Below are 27,588 nucleotides of genomic sequence, written 5' to 3'. Positions count from 1 at the left end.
TTAACAGTTCACAAATTCTTGTCGGCAAGCACTAGAGGAGGCTTGTCCAATTACACGTAGTGGGGGAAGAATTAGACGCTCCTGGACATAGTATCAGATAGTAATGTTTATTAGGCGATACTCAGCTTCAAGCCTCATAAATCGACGGGACCAGACGGGTTACTCCCGGATCAGTCACAGCAGTTCCAAAGCTACATAATAAACTGGTTAACAACTATGCTTAAGGGGGCACTGCAGTTAAACTATATTCCCTCGGTATGGAGGAAAGTTAAGGTGATATACAATATATACCAAAAGGGCAAAAGCTCACACACTAATTCAAAGGATTTTAGACCTATTAATCTTCCCTTGTTTCTCTTAAAAACGCTGGAGAGGCTTATATAAATACACATAAGGCTTATATAAATAAACTGAAACGGCGTTAAGCTCAGTGGTAACAGAGGTTGAAAAGTCTCTGGAGGTAAAAAAATACACCCTCGTAGCCTTCTTAGAGATAGAAGGTGCTTTCAATAACATAGAGCGGAGGGCCATACTTAGCGCGCTTAAAGATTTGGGCATCTCTAAGCCATTCTGGAAATTAATTGAACAGATGCTCTTGGGCAGGTCAATTATTTCAACGCTGGGAGCTTCGAAGATGTGCAGACTTGTCCGAAGGGGTACACCCCAAGGAGGCGTGTTATCCCCACTTCTCTGGATCCTGACAATGAATAAAATACTCGTGGATCTGGAAAAGAAGGGGGTACATGTTGTGGCCTACGCTGAAAATGTGGCAGTTTCGCAGACGATGAAGCGAGTTCCCGAATACCCTCGCTTACCTTATGTAGACAATATTAAACGATATTAATCGATGGGCCGTATCATGCGGACTGAACTTAAATGCTAGCAAGACAGAACTGGTATTGTTCACTAAGAAACACAGTACTCCAGAAATCACGCCGCCGTTATTAAATGGCACCAGACTAACGATGGGAGATAAAGCAAGCTACTTAGGACTAATTTTGGAGAGTCAGCTTTCGTGGAAACCAAACATAGAAGCTAGGGTAAAGAAAGCAGCTACAGCACTTTACGCGTGTAAAATAATGGTGGGGCCAAGATGGGGACTGACGCCTCGGGTAGCTCACTGGCTCTACATAGCAATTGTAAGGCCGATTATGACGTACGGTATATTGGTATGGTGGCCAATAATAGAAAAGAAATACGCGATTAGAAGTATGGCAAGCAAACAAAGAGCAGCCTTTATTTGCATCAGTGCAGGTCTCAGAACAACTTCAAGCTAGGCGTTAAACGTAATTTTACACTTACTGCCAACAAACCAATCTGGTAAGCAAATGGCAGCGAAGTCAGTTCTGAGACTAAGGGAATGCTCCCTAATACTCGCCAGTAATAAGAGGCATTCTATGATACTTAGGAAGTTTCAGTTTCTTCCCATAAACACGGACTTTCGAAATTCTACAGAGCTGAGTTAACAGACAGTGAAATAATGCCTTGATATCCTAACTGGTCTGAAAACCTATTTCACAATAAACCTCCAATGGGTCCTAGAACGCAGTGATATCCCAAGGAACTGTGCAGCAGATGAACTAGCCAGAACAGGCACCACCCTACAACTAGATCCTGGTAAAGGGGGCATATATACGCTTCTGGCTACTTGTATATACTTAATCGACAAGCATGTCATAAATGTAGCCGAGTCTCAGTGGAATCAGTCCCTGACTTTTTCAAAAAGCAGGCAAACGTGGTATGAATGGAATATAAGCCGCACATGCGGAGGTTGCACAAATAAAACTGGTCTTACTGATGAATTTCATCAGAAGTACGAAGTGGTTTAGAGAGGAGCTAATAGAGTGAGGGTACCTTAGTCCCGGTGGTATCACAATGGGCTTCCTAAAGGCCTAGGTGTGTTGGAAGACAGTCACTCTACCTACTTACCTACCTACGGTATAGGCGAATATACCTTTACCTTCTTATTTACCAATTGGTCTTTTCAAGAATGTTGTCCATGATTTTTTTTTCCCACTCTAGTATCGTTATAAAATTTACCCCTAAATTCCTAAGCAAAATTATAGTTGAGCCAAGATTAAAAAATTCTGTGTGATTTGAATATATTGTGTATCTTCAACAATTGAATTTTACCAAAGCCAATGTCTAACAAAGAATCCTGAGGCGAATGGATCATTTTGAAGTTGAACACTCATCTTAATATGAGGTATAATTTGGTGACACTTTGATACGATTCAATCACGTTTATGGTAATCGCGCGTAGAGTAATGTTAGTCTGAATTCTGACAGAAGGCCACCATCAAAAATCTAAGTCTTAGCTTTGATATCTTTCAGGGACCTGTTTAGAGCTTGAAGTGAATGCTTGTGGGGCATTGTACATTCATCCTAAGTAATAATTTCACATTTTCCCAAAACTTTAGCCATACCATGCTCATTCCCGGGTGTATGAATTAGCCCCCACTGAATTAACCCCCACCGGGCAAAGAGACTTAAGCCCCACCAATTTTACAACAAAATTAAAAATGGCGGAAAGTGGGGCTAAAGTCATTTTCGTGGGGATTAATTCTTTTTTTTCGTGGGGATTCTGTCATGTAAGAACACCCACGTTTGGTGGGGCTTAATTCATTTCGATTGGTGGGGATAAAATCATTTTCGTGGGGCTTAATTCATTTTAATTCCGTGATATTTTATAAAAATAAAACAAACAGTTAGCAACGTAAAAATATAATACTTTTAAAATTTTATTTTATTTCTTTGCTTTCTTTCTCCATATTTTCGTAAGTCTCCGTTAAAAAAAACTATTTGATTAAGTATAATATTATAGCTATAGTACTTGTGAGCGTTTGGAGAATTTTCAAGCCATAACAGTAAATCTGATATTTTTTTGTAGTGAGTTTTTGTGAACGGAAAGAGTTGCGACTCGCTGATTCCATTAACGAAAGAAAAACACAAATTATTAATTGCGCCTTATAATTTTTTTTTCCAAAAAAAGAATCAATTATAAATCCAGGAACATGAGAAAAGTTTATAGTATCGCTTTTATTTAGTAAGATCTTCCTTGCGTTTATACAATTATTCTCTATTTGTTTCAATTTTTCTATATTCATTTTTATGCAGAATACGCAGAACTGTTTTTAATAATCACTCTATTAAGATTGAATTGTCAAAGATTTTTCCTTTTACGAAAGGTTAAAATCACTAATAGTGTACATTTCGTAAAAGGAGAAACCATAATTTTGTAAATAATCATATAATAAAAATCCATCTCTTACAGCTATTTTTTCATGGGATAGTGAATTTCCTGCTGGGGTTTTTTTGCATTCAATAATAGAGCGATGTTGACGAATATTTACATATTTTTATTTAATTATTTTCTTTTTCTCACATTTTCATTTAATTCTTTACCATTTTCTTTTTAAATATTACATACATATGTATAATTGAATTTTTGTTAAAAACTTGAAGTTTAAAGCAAGCAAAATAAATTAAAAATGAAGTAAAGTGGGGCTAAAGTCATTTTCGTGGGGAGTAATTCCTTTTTTTTCGTGGGGATTCTGTCATGTAAGAACACCCACGTTTGGTGGGGCTTAATTCATTTCGATTGGTGGGGATAAAATCATTTTCGTGGGGTTTAATGCATTTTTTTTCGTGGGGACTCCGTCATTTTTGGTGGGGAAAGATTCACTGAGAAATTGGTGGGGCTTAAGTAATTTTGCCCGGTGGGGGTTAATTCAGTGGGGGCTAATTCATACACCCGCTCATTCCCTACAAGAAGATATGACATCACAGCTGAAAAAATTTTGTAAGCGGCAGAAAAAAAGTTTCTATCATTTTCTTAAGAGCCTTGTGCAAAAACTGATGTATACAAACGCATATGTGTGATTTTGAATCTCTCTCTAACACATGGATATTCAGAACTGATGCACTATAGTCACAAGAGAGCTCACTCTCATGCCTTTTCCTGAGTCATTGCTGATCATAAATCCATTAAACCTGAAAATTGTCAGTTATGACTGAAAAGCCCTCGTAGCTGTAATTTGTCAGTTATGACTGTATATCTATCACAAGTAAAAACTCTTTTGCATAGTATATATTACAATTTTTATTTCTTTAATAAATTCACATCGTTTAATTAAAATCAGTTATAATAAAAAACATAAATATAAAAAAGGAGTGCAACAAAAATATAATTATATAATAAGTAAGAAAAGCTAAGTTCGGATGTAACCGAACATTTTATACTCTCGCAAAGTCAAATGGTATACTCGTTTTAGATTTCTTTGTGGATCTTGCCGCTTTGTTCTATGTTGACCGATATTTTCGGTAAAAAGTCAACTATAGGCACTGGGGTCCACATAATCAGTACCTAGGGGCTTAAACAGTTTTGGTTCAATTTAAATAACTTTTGGTCACAAGGTGGCATACTTTAAGCGTATTATTCACGCAAAGTTTTACGCCTATATAATCATTGTTGCTTGATTTGCGTACTGGAAAGTGAAAAAATCAGATGGAATTAAAAATTATGTTTTATGGGAAATAGGCGTAGTTGTAATCCGATTTCGCCCATTTTCGTACTATAACATAGAAATATGAGAAAAATATTATGTGCCGAATTTGGTTTAAATCGGTTAAGCAGATCCCAAGATATGGGTTTTAACCTAAAAGTGGGCGGTGCCATGCCCACTATCTAATTTTCAACGTGGTTCCTATAAAATCATCTTATACCATCCCAGAGAAAAAAATTTAATGTCTCTGGCTTGTCTAGTGTTTGATTTATCACGCTTTTAGTAGTTTTTAACAGTACCGTTATATGGGGAGTGGGCGGGGTTGTCTCCTGATTTCACTCATTTTCACACCGTCGATAGAAATGCTAAAAAAATTTGTTCCCAGTGCATGGGTATTTCGGAATTTAAAATGCCTATATAAAAATGAAAATTAACTAAAAATATAATTTTATTTGAAACCTAATAATAACTTACGTATATTATATTTAAAAACTCCTTTGTTATTTATTTAGTTTTTTTAACACAAAAATATTTATTGCACAGGATCACGCAACACTTTTGGTTTATCGCACGGAATAACAGCTACATATGTAATTCACAACTTCTAGAACCTCCTATGAAAATGTGTGCTGTCCCTTTTCAACGTATATAAAATTTACTTTTGAAAAAATCGTAAACATTGACAATCATTTTACTGTTCATTTGACTGTCAGTTGTGACAGTAATAAAGAATACTTGTACATGAGTTTCTTGTAGGGTTATGTCGCGTGAGCGTTAGCAGTGAGAGGAATATATTAACAGTGCCACCTGGTGTGGTCAAAGAAAAGAATCATACTACAATTGATTTGTTTATTTGATCAAATATACTTGTAAATATTTCTTTACCCATCAGTAAGCAATCGTTTATTACTTACAACAAAGTAGGCGAGAAGTCTTTCGAACTGGTGTATACGTTGAACGTTGCTGTTGATGATATCTGCAGCTTGGCAGTTAGACGCTGGATATTTGATCTGCTATTATTTCTCTAATTTTTGAAGTAGAACTTCGTTAAATTTATCAATAGATTTAATTATTTCAATAATATTTCCAAAAGGGAAGCTAGACAAATAAATTTAGAGGTTAGAATTTACTACTGAATACTTTTAAATTACCATTATTCACTAATTTTATAAATAATTTTCATTATTTCATATTATAGGTATATAATATAATATTTTAGTTCTCCACACACACTCACACGCTACACATCATTCGATATGACACCGCCCCGCACGCGCTAATTAGATCAAGCAACTTCTCACGCGTTTCGGATACAACGACGATTGGACCGACGCTATTCGCCACATCGTTTCGTAAAAGCAATCCCGCATATTTTTCGACAACAGTGATCCTGATACTCGATCGATACTCATTACGACACTTAATTCGATTGGAGCTCGGATATAGTCACATAGTGATATACACTCCCAACACCAACTACACGTATGTACAAGTGCCTGCTTGCACATGTTCAGTTTTATTAGTTTTAAGATGCATGTAATTTGATACCTAGGGATAAATAAACATACAAGATGCGTTCCAAAGGTATCGGCAAAATCAAAAAATTTTATTCAATATAGTCTCCTTCTGCTTTAATACAGCTTTTTGCATGGTCCAAAAGCATGTCGAACGAGTGTTTTAGCTCGTTGCCCGGTATGGCCGCCAGTATGCCGGTGCAAACCTTTTGAATGGCTTCCACGTCTGAATAACGCTTTCCTTTGATCGGCAAATGCGTTTTTCCGAAAAGGTAGAAGTCACACGGTGCCATATCAGGTGAATACGGGGAGTGGTTGATTGTTAAAATGTGATTTTTGGTCAAATAATCGACCACAAGCCATCTTCGCGATATTCGGGCCGATCACGTCGAATACGGCCCTCTAAACGATTCAAAACTCCAAGGCACAATACCGCATGAGAAATTTGGCCGGGTGGAACAAATTCTTTGTGGACAATACCCTTGGAACCATAAAAACAAATCAGCATTATTTTCACTTTTGACTTCTCCAGGCGCAACTTTTTTGGGTTTTGGCTCATTTCTCATTTATGTCCTCATGACCACTTTGAAAACGTTGAAACCACTCGTGCACTCTGCTACGGGATAGGCAATCATCGCCGTAAACTTGTTTCATCAATTGAAACGTTTCCGTAAAAGTTTTACCAATTTTAAAACAAAATTTAATGTTGGCTCTTTGTTCGAAGATCATTTTTTCACCGATGACAAAACCATACTGACACTTAAAACGCAATTATTTCACTTCCAATAGATGAAATAACATGAATTTTTTACTGGAAGTCGATATAGGATAGCAGATTCTAACGCACCAGTCGACATATAGGCTACACTAGAGTTTACTTTGTTACTTTTTTACTGTTTACTTGGAACGCACCTTGTATGTATAAGAAAATAGAAAAATAAAAATTCAGTCTAAATGAAGATCTGAGCAAAGGAGCTTGTTTCCTTTATTTTAGTCCAAGATCAGTCATTCAGGATCGATACAAGAGTATCATCCTAACTGATATCAAAACTGGCGACGAGGTTAAAAAAAATAAATTTCAACGAATCTTGTGCAGGATAAAAGCGTATAACTAACGGCGAATCGCAAACAAAAAAATAAAACATATTAAACTATTAGCGAGTAAAGTAAAAAACGAAAGAAAGTAGTGAAGTAAACAAAAAAATAATAGTAATTAAAAAGTGTTTTTAATTTTGAAAAATAAACGAACATTGTACAATAGACAAATTAGTAGTGATATGATTTTACGTGGCATCTCTCAATTTTTAAACGCCGCAAAAAGCCGAATTGTGTATAAAAACCGTTTAAGCACAATGCAATAAAGCTTGAGGTGTAGCATACGATATAAAATAGCAAAGAGAACAAAAAAAGGAAAACAACATTCTTCTAGATATAATTCTTATCAGCTGAGAGTGTACAGACAGCAAAAACAATAAAAAATACAACACGCAAAGCAAGTACATTAAAGTAGTCAAAAAGAAACACTAAATGATAAAGAAACGCAGCAAAAAGTTAAGTGTGCGCTCATAATACACACATACAAACATATCTACATGAGCAAAGGTACAACAATAGCAGCAGCAACAACAATAGCAATAAAAATAGCGGCAACAATAGCAGCAACAGCAATAGCAATAATAACAGCATCAGTAACAACAACAACAGAACCAAGTAAGTCAAAATAAAAAAAAAAAATACATAGGTAGTAAAATACGGAAACAATGTGTGAAAAATATCGCACAATAGCGTAAAACAGAAATTCGTTGCATACACATAATAAGTTTCACTAAAACTGTGACTCCAAAATTGTAACGATAAAATTGATAATGTATCTTGACTAAAATAGTGTTTTCATAACTGTTAGATATGTACCTTCACTACAACAGTAGACAACCCCTCAAACTGATCACGATCAATTAAAATACTCAATACGAATCTTCTACACAAACCAAAGTTAAATCAGAATAAATACAATAGGAATATATATTTTTTTTAATTTAAAAAAGATTTTCAAAATGGAAGCATCTACCAAATCATATTTTCAACTCATTTTTAATTGCATTAATGGAATCACGAAATTCGATTGACGAGACCTGAACCAATTAACAGATTTTATTAGACAAATTGAAGACATTTTACCCACAATAACAACTTTTGATGAAAATAATTCAAAAATTTTATTTAATTATCTGAAAGGAAGATGCGTAGGAAAAACAAGGAAAATAATTCACAGGTATGGACCAGTTAGTGATTGGGAAACATTGAAACAAATACTTTTTAACAACAGCGGGGAAAGGAGAAGTTCAGCGGAACTTATGGATGAGTTAAAAACCAACCATCGCGACTCAACGATAGAAAATTAGCATTTTAGAATCAATTAAATTAGAAATAAATTACACAATAGGATATTAGCACATAATGATTTAAAATTTTCAACTACATAAATTAATAGGATAGCGCTACAAACATTTAAAGAACACTATCCTGAACCTACAAAAACAATGAGCATAGCAAGAAACCCCGACACTTTAGATAAAGCGTATAAAATAGTTTTATTTATTTATTTATTAAAGGAAATACAATTATAAATAATTATACTACCTATAAAATATAACAGCACTAGCGACAAGGCCTTCAGCTATGGGCTTAATTTTACTAGTACTTTTTTGTATGAGATTTTACTTATGAATATGTATGTATATTAATATTTATAGTTGTACTTAAATATTGTACTAATGTCAATGCTTATGCTTAGAATCAAGGGGTAGCAATATATGTTAGTATAGGAAAATTGTGGCAAGATTTTATTATGCTAGTTTTAGATGAGATGCTTTAGTTGGGCTCTGGAGATAAAGTTGTAGATTTCTTTTATGTTGGCAGTTGACGGTTTTTTGAAGAGTTTCGAAGGAGAAGACTCCACATAGTCTCGTTGTATATTACGAAAGGTAATACATATGTTCAATAAGTGTTCTACAGAATTTGTTGGACTGTTGCTTAGGCGGCAGCCAGGCGTTATGTTGCGGTCCAGAACATGTTGGTGCGTTAAGATGGTGTGTCCTAAACTGAGTCGTGTGAATATTTTGATCTCCGGGATGCTGCATGTAGAGGTGTATACTGCTTTTCTTTGTTTGGGACTTACGAGCCGGTAACGGTTGTCGTAAGTATACCAGGCCGCTTTTAATTTATGCTATGAGAAATTTTCAACAATTTGCACAATGTCATTGCTTTCATTAGTTCTCAAGTAAATACATGGACTAAGAGTGGCAGATAACATATTTACCTTTAGAAGACGTGGTCCATTGGATAGCATTTTCTATTGCGTATGTTTCTGCGGTAAAAACCGAAGATGGTGATAAAAGTAATCCATTTTTAATGATTTCCGAGTTTTCATAAACTACTGCATATGCGGTGTTGTGGGGATTTTTCGACCCATCAATGTAAATGAATTTTCATCCTTCTGAATAGAGATCTGTCTTGCGTTGCATAAACTATTGTTTATACACCTCATAGTTCGTGGAGGCTTTGTTCCAGCTCATCAAATTGTCTTCTATAACAGAAGAGTCTAGAGCCCATGGAGGATGTTTGCTAATCTTCGAACGTTTGGGTGAAAGGTGAATATCAGGTTCATCAACGTACTTTAGAATTAGGTGTATTGTTGATGGAAACTTAGGTGTTCGTTTGTTACGGGTGGCCGAACGTACGTCGTTGAGCAAAGTCAGGTTAGAGCCTAGATATACCTTTGGTATCAGCCGTAATGTGTTAATCTCCAGTCTTTCGGTAATGTGTAGCATTCCTGATTCAGCGTGAATGCTTTTGGTTCTGGAAGTTGGAAATGCCCTAAGATTATGTCTTACTGCCATGTGATAAGGCGCATAGAGTTTCTTGAGCTCGCTGTCGGCGGGATATCCGTAGATTGGTGGTCCATAATCGATAATTCAGAGTAGTAAAGATCTCACGATATTGATAAGTATTGTAGGATGAACAAAAGAATGTCGTGAAGCTAAAAACTTTATTATATTTACCCAATCGAAAAGTTTTTTTCTTATATATTATATAAACAATGTTTTTTGAACTTAAACTTAAAGTCGAAAATTAATCCAAAAATTTTAATATTATTACATTTTTTTTTACGACACATATGTAAGATATTACATTTATCTAAGAATAACTTAAGCGCTGGATGTGAGAGACCAGTTAGATATATAATATGTATTATTAAGTATTTCCGTAAAAATTAATTTGACGTTATTCAGATCGAGTTGTTTTGGAAATATCAGAATGTCGTCTGCATACATACAGTAGTAAACTGGGAAATTGGATAGTATCTAGCTGATTTCATTAAATACAATTATAAATATGACCACAAGTAGAGGGGAACCTTGAGTATCTCCATTTTCTAAGGGCAAACAGTGATCAAAATTATTGTGTACTTTACCCCAAATTTCTGATTTGTTAAAAAAATTTTAAGTAGGTTGCATATTTTTGGTCCCAATTTCCATTTTTCTAATTGTTGTAGAACTTTATGAAGTCCGATACGATCATATGCTTTTTCAAAGTCTAAGCTAAGGCAGGTAACGTGCCCCTTGTTGGAAATAATTTTGGAGGAATGGTGCTCGAATTGCTAAGATTTCAGCTAAGTAAAAGTTTATGGCCTGAAGATTTTCGTTTTTCAGCTACGAACTGTTTTGTGAAAGTAGAATTAATAGGAGCTCCAGAAGAACGTGGCGAACTCGTTCGCTATGATATCTGGGTCGTTAGTTAATCCAGTTTGGGTGTTTAAGTAAGTGATTATTATAGGTTTTTTCACGCCAGACAGGAGTCTTATAGCACGCCAAGTAAGTTGAGGAGAGGTTTTGGAGTTAATATTTTCATTTATACCAGCTTTTGCGTTTTTGCGATCGAAGGATTTCTAATTCACTATTCCACCATGGTTTATATCGGTGTCGATATGTATTCTTGGTTTGAGGAATGGTGTGATGTTCTTACGAACATATTATTTTTCTTACAATTGCGGCCTCTTGATTAATATTACGAAACAATGAATTTACTAGATATTAATGAGCAAAGATCTTTGTATTTCTCCCAATGTTGTTTTATTTGTTAGAAAAATTGGTTTAAACTTTTTTGTGGACGTGTCTGGGTGAAGTCCGATTTCTATCATCAATGGGAAATTATCACTACCATGGAGGTCCCTAAGGACCTTCCAAGAACATAATGGAAAGATATTGGAGGAACATGTCGTGACATCTACATGAGTGAACGATTGATGGGTGGAGAAGTGTGTGGGACTACCATCGTTTAAAACTATGAGGTTGCTGCTTAATAAGACGTCTTCAATCTTTGTACCTCTGTTGATTGATAGAGGAGAACCCCAGATCGGTATCCATGAGTTGAAATCGTAAATCCAAAGTATAGGATTTTGCGTTTTATTTAAAATATTTAAGATATCTGAGCAAGAGAAACTTTGTTTGGGACGGATGTATATATTGATTATTGTTAGTTTTGGATTAAATAATATCTCAATCGCAATACTGAGTAAGGTGTTATTGGTAAAAACAATTTTGCGAGGTATGTTTTCTTTTACCAAAATTCCAACACCTTGTTTGCTGAATTGGTATTGAGGGCTATTAAGGAAATAAACATTATAGCCATATAGAGGTTTGGGTCGAAATTGTGGCGTATATGTGTTTCTTGTAAACATAACACTGAAGGCTACAGGTCTCTAATTAGTAGCTGCAATTCGTAAAAATTATTGAAATATTGTATATTAAGATGTTAAAAGAATTTTAGGAGTATTATGTTATTATATGTGTGTATATATATGATTAGTATTGTGGGACTGGGTTTTCTATTGATAATGAAGTTTTGTTGTTGGAGTGAGAGAAAGGACTGGTGAAAGAAGAATTGTGTGAATCGTTTGGGTTAGAATTTTAAGATTTTTCGATGCTGATATGTTGCAGGTTGTTATTGTAGGCAAAGCTATAAGAAATATTATTGTTTTCGGTTGGATTGTTGTTTTGGGATTGTTCATTGTTTTCTTGCGCAGGTAGAAGGTTTTGGTAATCGATTATTCGTTGTGATAAATATTTGAATAGTTCGTTATCACTGTTTGGGATTTGTGGAAAGGAGATGATGTTCGATGTTAGATTTTGTGGTTGATCAGAAGTATGCTCCAACTGGTTTTATGTTGTTTGCTTTGGAATATGTTTTTGGTTGTTATTTATTATTGGGCTTTTGATAATAGATGAGAAAGAAGGACCACCAACAATAGATGGACATTGATTTTTATATATGTTTATCGCTTCTCTCATTGTACATTTGTTTTGTACTTGCAATTTTAAGATCTCTTTAGATTGCAAAAATTTGGGACAAGATATGTCAAAAAATGGGTGCACTCATGGGAGTTTTGTAGTGTGATTTAATTTCCCGCAGTTTTTGCATCGCATAGGGTTTGAAAAATATGTGACATCTATGTGGTTGAGACTCCGGTATGTTTTGGTTTTCCATCTATGTTTTTGGAAAATTTGTACACTTCGACTACTCCTTGGTCAGATAAGTTTTTATTGATTTCTTCTTCATTTAGGTCGATTAGGTATGGGGCATATATTGTGCTTTAATATAATTGAGTTTTTCATGGTATTTTGTATTCACTTCACAGACACCGTGTAAAAATTTAGTACGAATGAACTTTTCGGCGGTTGATTTGTCTTTTAGTAATAGGCAAAGACTTCCGTCGCGTAGTTGTGTCATTTTCATGATTCCTTTGCATACTAATTTTAATTCGGAATGAATTGCAAAGCAATTATACTTATTTAATGGTTTATTTATATAAACGGACGATATTACAACGTATTTAGGATTTTTCACTTCTATTTCTGGAATATTAGGGAAAGCTCAATTTTTTTTCCGTTTTGGTTGGGGATCAGACGCCAGCAAGGTAAATCTCTTATCTCCAAGACTGGGGGGCCCGGGGGGCCATTGTTTCTTATGTCCCAAATTATAAGTTTGTAATTACTATATATATTTTGTGTTGTAGTAGAAAGTACTGAATAGCTCAGTTCAAAGAGCAAACACAATGTAAAGTAACTATAACACAAATAGAAACCGTACTTTCGCTCAGGCGGAAAAAAAGACAACGAAAAGGAAAAAAACACGTCTGCTCGGCACGAGGGATAGTCGGTGACTGAGCATGTAAAATAATTTTAGAAGCCAGACATCAATCCTTCACAGCATTTGGGCAACAAAGGAAAAATCCTAACCCAAATACCTGTAGTAGGACAAATTTTAGCGATAATGCTAACAATAGAACATGTTCCAGACCCAACCAATATTTGAATAATATTCCCAATTATAACAACAGTTATAATAGATATAACAATAACATGCTACGCTGTGGATATGATGATCCAGAACCAACCAATATATGAATAATATTTCCAATTATAACACAGTTAGATAGACATACAATAACAATTATACGCCACAAAATAAGTACAAGTATAACAGTGGCTACGTCCCAACGAATGCGGGTAATAACTATAACAAAAATGACAACAGATCAAACCAAACTAGAATGTCATACCAGACAACAAACTCAAATTATAATCAACCGAGATAATCAAAGAGAAACCTTAACCATGAAAGTGACGGAACTCAAACACGAAATTATAACCAATCAGGAAATTATATTCAATCCGCAATATCAAATCGCAATAAACCACAACCTATGGATATTGGCAATGAAAGTTATTGGACCTACAAAACAATTACCCTATATAATAATAAACGCACACATAAGAAAGTCATATTTCACCATTGACACTGGAGCAGAGCTCAGTCTAATCAATGAAAATATTTGTAACCCGAAATGGCAAAAAGAAGTAAATGTACGAGTGCAGCAATGGGAAGAGAGACGCAAGTTAAGACACTTTGTAGATTCCCAATATTTAAAGAATTTAATCAAGACAAGTAAGGAAGGGCTAAGTTCGGATGTAACCGAACATTTTATACTCTCGCAAAGTCAAATGGTGTACTCACTTTAGGTTTCTTTGTGAATCTTGCCGCCTTGTCCTATGTTGACCGATATTTTCAGTAAAAAGTCAACTATAGGCACTGGGGTCAACATATTCAGTACCTAGGGGCTTGAAGAGTTTTGGTTCAATTTAGATAATTTTTGGTCACAAGGTGGCATACTTTAAACGCATTATTCACGCAAAGTTTTACGCCGATATAATCATTGTTGCTTCCTTTGCATACTGGAAAGTGAAAAAATCAGATGGAATTTAAAATGATGTTATATGGGAAATAGGCGTGGTTGCAATTCGATTTCGCCCATTTTCGTACTATAATATAGATATATGTAAAGAATATTATGTACCGAATTTGGTTAAAATCGGTAAAACAGATCCCAAGATATGGGTTCTCATCTAAAAGTAGACGGTGCCAAGCCCACTATCTGATTTTGAACGTGGTTCCTATAAAATCATCTTATATAATCCCAGAAATAAAATTTAATGTCTCTGGCTTGTTTAGTGTTGATTTATCGCGCTTTTAGTAGTTTTTAACAGTACCGTTATATGGGGAGTGGGCGGAGTTGCTACCCGTTTTTTTCCATTTTCATACCATGGATAGAGATGCTAACAACATTTGTTCTCAGTGAATTGTGTTTTTATAGCGTTAGCGGTTTGGACCACGCCCACTTTTAAAAAAAAAATTTAAACTGCAGATGCCCCTCTCCAATATGATCCTGTGTACCAAATAACAGTATTGTATCTTATTGTAAAGCTTAGTTATGGCAATTTATTTGTTCTTGATTAATGGCGTTTTGGGGGCGTGGAAATAGTCCGATTACGCCCATCTGCAATACCAACCGTCTTACGGTACCAAGAAATATGTGTACCAAGTTTCATAAAGATATCTCAATTTTTACTCATGTTACAGCTTGCACAGACGGACGGATTTCAACTCGTCTCTTCATCCTGATATATAACCCTATATCTAACTCGATTAATTTTAGGTGATACAAACAACAAAACTATTATACTCTGTACCAAGAAGTTGCGAGAGTATAAAAATAATGCAAGAGAATCTACCAGAAAAATGATTAGTCGTAATCTACTGCTAGGATGACAAATTATTTCTACAATTTCAGGAGTTATATATAAAAAATTTTCGCAAATAATGCAAACCTAAAAAAAACTAAAGCAAACACAATTTTAAAAGATGTAACAGACAAAGGAGAACTTTTGACATTGATAGAAGAGGAACACCTAGAAAATAATCACAGCGGAATAAATGAAATATTAAAAGAAATAAAGAAAACACACGGTTACACCAAATTACAAAAATAAATACAGAAATGTATCAATAATTGTGATATATGTAATAAAGCGAAGTTCGATAGAAAACCTATCAAACATAATTTAAATATTACGGAAACTCCTAAAAAACATAATGAAATTGTTCATTTTGATATTTGGTAAAAAAAAAAAGCGTAATGTACCTTACAAGTATCGATAAACTAACAAAATACGCAACAGCTAAATCATTAAAGGACAGAACGTGGATATCAATTGTAAAGGCAAACCAGAAACTTTAGTAACAGACAACGAATTAGATACAGTACCAATAAAACATTTCTTAAAGGACAATAAAATAAACCTACACCTAACGACCACTTATAATAAAACAGGAAACGCAGATGTTGAAAGATTGCACTCGACTTTGATTGAACACTTAAGACTTTTAATGTTGATGCAAACAACAATTTGAAAGAAAAACTATTCAAAGCAATAACTGCCTATAATAATACCATACATTCTACGATAAAAAAGAGCTCAGTTGATTTCATAAATAACCTACTTCTTTCCTTCCTACTTCCCGAACAAGAAGTAATGAAACTCGCGGAAAACCTACAAAAGCAGAAAGAAAATGTAATAAATACTATTAATAAAAAAAGAAAATAGAATAAACACACAAGATTTTCAGAATAAATATATAAAGAATCATAGAGTTAGCAAGGCACAACCAAGATACAAGAGAATAGAAAAATTTAAAGAAGAGGGAAACCATTTAATATCCACAGATTCAAAACTTAAAAAAGCATACAAGACTCAAGTCGAACAAAAATTTAAATTTCAGGATCATATCGGCGAAAATTCCTATACTATTAATGATAATAACGTCAATCAACGTACTTCTACAAATAAACAAACTTGACAACCAATCCGGATAGAAATAGTGAATCAAACGATAACAGTAATACATATAATACTCCCCAAATAATTTAAACAAATTATAAATAAAATCGAAATTAACTTAGAAAATAATTTCAACCAATGCAACAGGAATGACAGGGAAATGTTATATGAAGAAATAAAGACTATTAAAGCAGGGACTACACAAAAATGGCTTTACGGAACAATGGACAACGAAAATAGGGAAAACATATTTACAACATCTAGAAGTAATTGGAAAAAATGTCCATAATATAATAAGAGCAGTAAATCAACAAATATACATAAATGACAGGACTCCTCTCATATAAAGATGATACATTATTCTTAGCTATAAAAATACCGATAACATACATTAAAGAAGATCTAACACTAATAATCCCATTACCTAATAGACAATATTTTGAAATGATAGGAGAAGAGAAATACGCAATTACAATACGAAATAAAATATATAAATATACAAAAGGGACACATGTCAAAAATCTGAAAGAAATTAACATTTGTCCGTTCAGTCAATGTAAATTTGAATATAATAACGAAACAATATTCGAATGTATCGAAGACGATATAATCCTAATAAAAAATGCATATAAAATAGAACTCACAATTGAATGAAACAAAACTTCGACAATAGAGAAATTACACTTGAAGGAAATGCATTAATAAATTTTTATAATTGTAAAATGGAGATACGAAATAAAACACTACAAAACAATACAGTTTATGTAGAAGAAAAATATATTTACCCTGAAAAAGAAACCGATGTATTACAGTTTGAAAAAGTAATAAATTTCTCAGAAATAATAATAAACCAAGAGAAAAATATAAACAAACTGGAAGAATTAACACTACATAGAAGTATAAGTTATAGCATAAGCGCACTAACAATACTATTAATTGCAATAGGAATCTCGGTAATAGCTATAGCATATAATAAAAATAGGAAAAATGAAAATACAAATGTAAACGTAGAATTGCTAATTCAATCATCTTCAAATAAAACAGACACGCAGAAAAGAAACAATATAATTGGCCCATTGTTAAATTTAAAACATAAACTAAATAAAATCATTATACAACGGAGGCCCTTGAATCTAGGGGTGGAGGAGTCACATATTGATATACACTCCCAACACCAACTAAACATATGTACAAGTGCCTGCGTGCACATCAAATTAGAATGTAAGAAATACCAAATCGAAAAATAAAAATTTTGTCTAACGGATAACAAGACTATATACTTAATATTTATAATCGGATATACTTAATTAAAATAAATTGTATACACCCCACACTCGGGCATTATTATTTTAATTACTCGTGTGAGTTTGAGTGCTGTGAGAAAGGTAAGTGACCCCGATACATTTTGTACACAAATAAACATGGTCCTTCGAGCCTTAAAGAAAGATACTACAGATTGACAGCCACAAAATATATCGATACTTATTTATATTATATTATGAAAAAGTGGTGTAGTGACATAAATAACACATACAAATCCGTGGAGAAACATATGTAACAAAAAAAAAAAACTATTATACTCTGTAGCAACATGTTGCGAGAGTATAAAAATAAAGATTCAAAAGAGTGCAGTGGCGTCAAACGCTACTCGAAACAAGTAAGGAAGGGCCAAGTTCGGATGTAACCGAACATTTTATACCCTCGCAAAGTCAAATGGTATACTCGTTTGAGATTTCTTTGTGGATTGACTGATATTTTCGGTAGAAGGTCAACTATAGGCACTGGGGTCCACATATTTAGTACTTAGGGGTTTGAACAGTTTTGGTTCGATTTAGACAATTTTTGGCCGCAAGGTGGCATACTTTAATTGCATTATTCACGCAAAGTTTTACCCCGATATAATCATTGTTTGCATAGTGGAAAGTGAAAGAATCAGATGGAATTGAAAATGGTGTTACATGGGAAGTAAGCGTGGTTGTAGTCCGATTTCGCCCATTTTCGCACTATGACATAGAAACATGAGAAAAATATTATGTGCCGAATTTGGTTTAAATCGGTTAAGCAGATCCCAAGATATGGGTTTTAACCTAAAAGTGGGCGGTGCCATGCCCACTATCTAATTTTCAACGTGGTTCCTATAAAATCATCTTATACCATCCCAGAGAAAAAAATTTAATGTCTCTGGCTTGTTTAGTGTTTGATTTATCACGCTTTTAGTAGTTTTTAACAGTACCGTTATATGGGGAGTGGGCGGGGTTGTCTCCTGATTTCACTCATTTTCACACCGTCAATAGAAGTGCTAAAACCATTTGCTTCTAGTGAAGTTTGTTATTATAGCATTAGCGGTTTAGGAGATATGTACATTAAACCTATTAGAGGCGGGACCACGCCCACTTTTTAAAAAAAGTTTTAACTGCAGATGCCCCTCCCTAATGTGATCCTGTGTACCAAATAACAGTCTTGTATCTTATTGCGGAGCTTAGTTATGGCAAGTTATTTGTTTTTGATTAATGGCGTTTTGTGGGCGTGGCAGTGGTCCGATTACGCCCATCTGCAATACCAACCGTCTCACGGTACCAAGAAACATGTCTACCAAGTTTCATAAATATATCTCAATTTTTACTCAAGTTAGAGCTTGCGCGGACGGACGGACGGACGGACAGACAGTCACCCGGATTTCAACTCGTCTCTTCATCCTGATCATTTATATATATATAACCCTATATCTAACTCGATTAGTTTTAGGTGATACAAACAACCGTTAGGTGAACAAAACTATTATACTCTGTAGCAACAGGTTGCGAGAGTATAAAAATATATGTATAATATTATATAAGAGTACATAAAATATAAATACACCTAAATTCCTAAAAATGTGCAAAAACTATAAAAGAGGGGACAAAAAGTTTAAGTTGTGATAAAAAGTACACAAATGTACCATTATAAATATATACGTATGTATATATAATAAAATGTTTAAGCAAACAAAACTTTCCACATAATCTGGCGCGAAAAGTAAAATACAGTAATGCAAATCGCTAAACATACTTATATACATACAACAAAACGACAGCACAAGGAGCTAGCCAACTGGAGCACAGGAATTGGAACAAGGCGCACATAAATACATACATACACCTTTCCAAAAAGCCCTTGAAGGAACAAAGTGAGCGTTTTCAATCTATTTCTCATTATTTATAATATGCATACGTTATATGTATATATAAAACAATACGGTTTTATATACTAATATAAAATCTGTAATTCAAAATCCGTTTTAACAACATAATAAAACGGTTACCAAACTGTTTTAAGTTTCGAGTAGTTTCCAGCCCATGTGTAGACAAAAAACTAATTAAAACGAAAATTGTTCAACACGACCTAAAAAGAAGCTTCAATATACCCTAAGCTAGTAGCAAAACCAAATTAAACAGAAGTATTTACAAAACACAATCGTTCACATCTGAACAGAAAGGATAAACGTCATGCGAACTATGTATGTACAAGAGGGCATAAACGCATATCTTTCGAAAAATTAAAAAAATTTAAGAAAGAAACATTTTCGAGCGATCATCAGATAATTATGTACCAATTGCTTGTCTCATACGTATAAAAATTGTAAAAGCAAATTCAGTTGCTTCTATTGTCATAAAAGACACCACTCAATGCTTCGTTACAGCACATAAGACAGAAAAGAACCACGGGTTTAATTGCAAAAGCAAACTCCGAAAAACAAAATCCCGAAAATTGCCAAAAGCCTCCACGTTGGTCAAAAGCACAAAACGCTACACAGGAAAATACAACATAAGGGTATTATTCCCCACAGCAGTCATCTCTGTAGAAGACCGAGGAGACTCTATAGCACAAAATACGCTAAAACTGCCTGGTTAAATGAGCAATTCACATCCACATCACCACACCTACATCCCACACACACATTCCACACCAACCCTATCATCACGATCACTCCACACATGAAGACACACTACACACCACACCGAAGGAGGTAAAAAGGGGACGACGAGCGACCACCAACCTCTTTTGCGCACCGTCATCAGGAAAATCGCTATCTCCGCTACCAACCGTCAAGACTGTCTAATATTAAAATCGTTGTGTTAATTTTTATAAAAAAAGTTATACGCTATATTTGAATTTAGGTGTTAAGCCAATAAAAAGGTTGTGAACAATATCATTTAACAAAAAAAATAAAATCTTTTGAATGTAAACCTTAAACAAAAGGCGTTTTGTGAAGGAAAAAAAAAGGGAAGTAATAATTTCCTTGGTGAGTGCGAATCTGGTATTAAAGTAAACATTGGTCCTTCGAGCCGTAAGGAAAGGCACTATTGGAAAAAAAATATATATATATATAGAATAATAATAATAAATAATTAAATTAAATAAAATGCGGAGATCTTACTTACATATAAAATACATATACCTAAAACAAAACAGTGTTCAGTGAAAAAACCAAGCGCGGTACAAGTGAATATATATTATAGACAAAAAAAATCAAAAGTGTTCAGTGAAACAAACAAGTGCGGTACAAGTGAACAGACATCTTATATATATATAAAAAAAAAAAAAAGTACCGAAGACAAAAATATGCATATATATACATTCAGTGCCGGAAAAATAAATACATATATACAAATTGTGCGGAAAAATAGATAAAAAGATAAGATATAAATACACTAAAAAAAAAATATATATATAATAAAATACATAAAAAAGTGCATCAAGCCTTACACATACCGTCTGTGAACAAACATAAAACATATAAAAAACGGGCGCGATTACTAAACATAATTATACAGTAACCGGGCGCGAAATAAAAAATAAAAACACACAAATCTGCTACAACAAACTAAGGAACATACCTGAGGGACAAAGGACAACAACAGCAAGCTCGGACAGTGGAGAGAGAAACAGACTTTTCGGCATTGGCACACATACACACATCTAAAACCCCCAAAATACCCTTGAGGCGGTACAAAGTGAGTCGTATCGATTCCTTTTACTTATTTATAATTTATTGGCATATATGTATGTTAGAAGTAACAAAATCGGGTTATATTCAAATATAGCGGTTACGGCCAAACTGTTTTAACGTACGGTTAATTTCGAGAAAACCGAATACAGTTTGGTGCATTATATACATCCATATATACAATATATATATATATATATATATATATATATATATACGTATATACATATATGTATATATAAAACATATTTATTTTAAAGAAACCAAAGCCTATACATGCTTACCTTTGTGTATCCAAACACACAAATTTAATCAACAAAAAAAAATAAAAATTTTCAAGTACTTAACCACTTTTTCCGGCAATACCCCTTATGTTTAATAAATCATAAGCAGGATTGCGAAAAATAAGTAAGCAAGGCAAATTGGAAAAATAAAATAAAATTCAAACGAAAAAAAAAGAGAGAAAAACATACATACATATATGCACGATTACTTGCCAAGTACTTACAAATATATACTATATATATTTCATTTAATATACGTTTATATACGTAACTAACAAAGTTACGAAGAGAATAATTCTTAAAATATATACACGAACGATACGAACTAAAAAGTGTGTACCTGCACATTATTTATTTTCTTTTCCCGCGTCATTCCTATAGCCAACCGAACAAGCATATACATACAAACACACGGCTTAAAATTTGCCTATGTCTGTATACCCTACACACATTGGGTACAATATTTAAAATTATTTTCGTTAAAATTATTGCTAATAATAAAAGACTTAAACGTAATAATAACAAAATTTCCTAACACTAAGCGTTGCGGTACATAAGTAGGAATTATTAAATTTTTAGACAGAATTAAAATTTATTACAACAAAAAACAAAGACAAATTTATACTTGGTGGGAATAGCGCATAATTAGTACACACACAGTTGTACATATATTCAAAGACCGTATCGGCACTTTTCTTGGAATACCCCTTGTTCTTGTTAAAACACAAACAAGCAGGATTGCAAACAAAACTTTTAAGCATATTACATATGCACAAAAAAAAAAACGCACATAAAACTGCTTAGACCAGTTCGAAGAAACAAAAGCAATGATTTCTGACTAATTAAAATTAATCAAGGCAATTGCACCTACTCCACAGCCAAGAGTAGAGCTGCCACAAATCCAATGCCAAGAGGCAAGTTCGGGCATCCATCTCAAGGTGCCCGCATGTGACACAGAAATCTTTCATGGTGGTTATGAACAATGGCCGTCCTTCCGAGACATGTTTACTGCCGTTTACATAAACCATCCAAAATTAACAAATGCTCAAAAATTGTATCACCTTCGATACAAAACAAAAGGTCAAGCAGGCGTAATAGTAAAACAGTTCGCACTAAATGACGATAATTTCAATTTGGCGTGGGAAGCTCTTAAATCAAGATTCGAAAACGAAAGAATATTGGTCGATAAACAAATATCGATATTAATGAACTTGCAAAAAATTCAGAAGGAAACAAGTGAAGAATTTATTAAACTTCAATCCACTGTTTCAAATTGTTTGTCGGTTTTATCGACACAAAATATTCCCACAGACAGCTGGGACCCTATACTGGTAAACATATGCACTGCCGCATTACCAGAAAAATCATTACTTCTATGGGAGCAATCGCTCTCATCACGAAGGAAATGCCCCACGTGGCAAAAAATGAAAGATTTCCTAACTACCCAGTACGAAATCGCAGAAAGGGTAGATAAAAAAATGGTCAGAACGAAAACTGTTCAACACGACCTAAATAGAAGCTTCCACAGGCCACAAGCCAGTAGCAACAACAATTTAAATAGAATCTTCTTCAGAAATCAAACGTTCACATCCGAACAGTACAAACAAAGGTCGTGCGAACTGTGTACAGGGGGGCATAAGCTCAAATCTTGCGAGAAATTCAAGAAAATGAATATTACCGATCGAAACAATTATGTACGAACAAAAAGGCTTTGCACAAATTGCCTATCACATGTACATACACTTAAAGAGTGCGAAAGCAAATTTAATTGCGTTTATTGTCATAAACGACATCATTCTATGCTTCAATATAACAATTTTTCCAGATCACCCCCAAACAGCACAAATATGAAAAGAGCTACGGGTTTAGTTGCAACAGCAAATCCCGAAGTGCGAAATCCCGATAATTGCCAAGAAGCACCATGCTGCTCAAAGGCATTAAAAACTCAAACGCTACACAGCGAAAACCAAAGTAGGGTACTACTACCCACAGCAGTCGTCTCCATCGAACACCGAGGAGAGCTGTTTAAACTTAGGGCCTTAATAGACCAAGGATCACAACGATCTTTCATAGCGTCTAGGGCACAAAATAGGCTACAACTGCCAACAAAACAAGCCAACTTTGAAATTACAGGAATGGGCGGAAGAGTAGTTCAAAACTCTAATAAAATCTGCCCCATTACCTTAATTTCCCCCCAAGCGGATAAGCACATACAAGCAGAAGCTATAGTCTTACCGCAACTTACAAATATGCTTCCAAGCTATCACATAAATAGCAAGCATTGGCAAAAGGTTTCACACCTAAAGCTAGCAGATCCCAACTGCAACACTCCCGCTCAAATAGACCTTCTATTAGGAAGCGATCTCATACCACAGATTATACTCGAAGGTATTGAGAAAATTTCAAATACACTTCTGACACAAAATACTATTTTTGGGTGGATCCTAAGTGGACTAGTTTCGGAACCAGTTACCACCATGACCACTCAGGTTGAGGAAATCTCAAACGAATACCTCAATTCACAATTGAAAAAATTTTGGGAGTTAGAAGAACTCCCCCCCATATCAATCACAACCCCTGAAGATCAGTATTGTGAAGACTTTTACAAAGCCACAACAGATAATGGTCGGTATGTCGTACGACTACCACTAAAACAACAATTTCCCAACACAATCGCCTTAGGTCACTCTCGCACCTCTGCTATACAGCATTTTTTAAGTATGGAAAAAAACTTACTTAAAAAAGGTGAGCTTAAGCCAGAATACGATGGCGTGTTGGAAGAATACCTCCATTTAGACCACATGGAGGAAGTAAGCCCATGCGAAAAAATCGTAAATGGCAAATATTACTCATTTTACTTGCCTCATCACGCAGTAGTAAAGCCAGACAAAAAAACAACTAAAGTAAGAGTTGTCTTTAATGCATCAAGATCCACCAGCTCGGGGAATTCCCTAAATGATATCCTATTTACGGGACCCACGCTCCAACCAGATTTAATGCTACTAATTTTAAATTGGCGTATATTCAAATACGTATTTAACGGAGACGTCGAAAAAATGTATAGACAAATAGCCGTACATAAAGACGATCAAGATTTTCAGCGAATTATTTTCCGAAAATCTCCCAATAGTCCACTCCGCGACTATAAATTAAAAACAGTTACCTTTGGCGTCAACTGTGCTCCATATCTAGCCATTCGAACACTGCCAAATTAGCAGAAAACACCAAGTCAGAATTTCCTCTGGCAACCCAGGTGTTAAAAACACAAACGTATGTAGACGATATCTTGTCTGGAAGTCACAGTCTTCCACAAGCATACGAGTCACTATCACAAGTGATACAAGCCCTAAATACCGCAGGGTTTCCGTTAAAAAAGATAACGGCGAACCACCTTAATATCTTAAAGGACATACCTAATGAAAATTTGTTAGATACTAATTTCCTAAAATTCGAAAAGGAAAGTACAACAAAAACTCGGGGGATCTAATGGAATGCGATATCTGACCAGTTTTCATACACTACAGAGTCAATATCAGCATTATCCATAACAAAACGCCAAATTTTATCCTCTGTGGCAAAACTTTTCGACCCCGCAGGATGGCTTTCGTCAATTATGATACAAGCCAAAATCCTAATACAAGAATTATGGTTAGATGGAACCGACTGGGACGAACAAGTAAAACCACTTCGTTTAGAAAAGTGGTCCCAGTTTGCGAGAAATCTACATGATATCTCACAGATACAAATCCCACGTTGGGTAAATTATGCCCCAGAGCACAAAGTCGAACTACACGGCTTCTGTGACGCTTCTGAAAAGGCAAATTGCGCAACTATATATGTTCGCACACAAAGCGACATTGCAACCACAAGCCACTTACTAGTAGCAAAAGCAAAAGTAGCTCCGCTAAAAACAATAAGTCTGCCACGACTTGAACTGTGTGGTGCGCTACTACTAGCCAAACTAGTATCCATGGTGCGAATGCATTTAAACATGGCAAAATACAAACTATACCTGTGGTCCGATTCTGAAATCGTACTCGCCTGGTTAGAAAAACCACCACATGCATGGAAGACGTATATTTCCAATCGAACGTCTCAAATCCTTGACCTAGTAGGATCAGCCACGTGGCGACATGTAGCCAGTACTGACAATCCTGCTGATCTAGGTACAAGAGGATGCAAACCCCTGCATCTTGCCACCACCACCCTCTGGTGGAATGGCCCCCGATGGTTAACAGAATCTCCCGATTCTTGGCCACAATCGCCCATGCGCAATATAATTGCCCAGAAAGTCGAAAAATCGACTCCTTTCACACAACAGTGGATGATACTGACATTCTCGATCCATACTGTTCAGTCGATCACATCTAAATATTTGAAATTCGCTGTTTAAAATCTTATGATCAAAAATGTAAGATTCTAACCCTGTTTCTGTATATTATAGTATATGGAAATTAAAATTAGAACTGTTTAAGTACAAGTCGGTTAATTTTGTATTAAGACCTCTAACATTTTGATAATAAATGCTTAGCGAGTTCCTACCAATCAGTTTTTTATATCGGTGGTTGCTTTTGGCTTAACAATGTTTTCTCAGTATGATTTCTAAGTAAAGGCTTAAATTCACGTACAAAAGCCCCAGGTGGCCAAAATGAGCTATCTAAGATTTTTTTGAAGGTTTCAAGAGAAATGTCTATTTTAAACGATGATATGCCTTTATAATAACTGAAGTTAAATTTACGGATATTGATATCATCAATTTTTAAACGCGCCGAAATGTAAGACTTAATATCTTCCACAGATGTATCTTTGGCAAGTCTAGAAATAAATATAGATTTTTTAGGTGAAATTACTACAAAATTTTGAACAGATGCTACTAAGTTATGAGGGGGAACCGATAGATTTGTGAGACATTTATTACTGTTAGGTTAATTAATCGATTTCAATCGATCTACAAGACCAACGAAATTCTTTACAGTAGAGAATAGAATCTAAGTTTCTACCTGTCGGTCCAACACATTTAATATGGGCAAGCTCATCACAAAGCCAGCATGATCTGAGTCGCCTTTAATTTTACAGTTGGGGGTATATAACAAACAACAAAGAAGAATCAAAGAAGATCAACTAAAAATGTAAGTAAAAAATCATTCATTGTAAAGTTTAGTAAAAACTCATCCCCTTCGATGGTATCCTCGCTACCCCTGTGTGGTGCATATTGGCGGCTGTGCCTATCACCATGTCGCTTTATCCGCCATGTCTACCAACCTCCAGAGTTCAAGATACCATGTTTCGCGAGGCTATCCATGGCTTCTAAACTGAAGCAGCATTGGGGCCGATCATTTTAAATTGAGGAGGAGTTCGGCAGAGGGACCTTGCACAGTTTTCTTCACGGGGTGGGGTTGGATCTCCGGCTCTCCGTTAACTGCGTCTGGGAGCTTCAATGTGGTTTTCGTTGTCGTTGGTCGAGATGTGCTTCTTGAGTCGAAGGTACACATGGGGCGTAGCCACGCCATCTTCCCGGACCGTTCATATAGTATATCCTTGACCGAATTTTATTTGGAGAACGTAGTTTTTGCTACCATCCTCTTTGCCGGAGTTGGTGACCTTTAGCACCCTCAAATCTTCCGCCCGCACATCAGGATTTTGTCTTCTAGACAGCCACAGGAATGCAATTACGGTCCAATATTAAAGCTTCGCAATCTTACATTTTGATGTCTTAGTCCCATTAAACCAGCCCGCACAATCGAAAGTTGGCGTGCCTTGGTCTCCATTCAGTCTTGCGAAGAGCGCATCCAGCAGTTTCAGCTCTACAACTTAGCGTAAAAGCACATGAGTTGCGCGAGGCGTTAGTCCTCATTTGGGCCCACCATCCTTCTACAGGTGTAACTATAGCTGCTTTCTTTACCCTGGCGTTTAAGTTTAGTGTATCTACCATTACCATTTATTAATGGTGCGGTAAAAGCCACAATTATGTGTTTCCTGATGAACAATTCTAGCTTTGCTGTGCTCTTTTCTAGATCTAACAATTTTATTCATTCTTAAGATCCATAAATGTGGGAATCA

General features: G+C 35.0%; 1 protein-coding gene and 1 pseudogene across 1 annotated transcript in view; one reads left to right on the top strand and one right to left on the bottom strand.

The window, feature by feature from the left end:
• LOC118681220 (junctophilin-3) overlaps positions 1 to 27,588 on the top strand; it is a 131,638-nt gene that overhangs the window by 20,007 nt on the left and 84,043 nt on the right. The gene's annotated exons all lie outside the window — the stretch shown is intronic.
• On the bottom strand, positions 8,586 to 10,040 carry LOC106621490 (uncharacterized; annotated as a pseudogene).

Source organism: Bactrocera oleae, chromosome 3 (assembly GCF_042242935.1).
Source record: "Bactrocera oleae isolate idBacOlea1 chromosome 3, idBacOlea1, whole genome shotgun sequence".
Lineage (NCBI taxonomy): Eukaryota > Metazoa > Arthropoda > Insecta > Diptera > Tephritidae > Bactrocera > Bactrocera oleae.
This window is presented reverse-complemented; position numbering and strand designations above follow the sequence as displayed.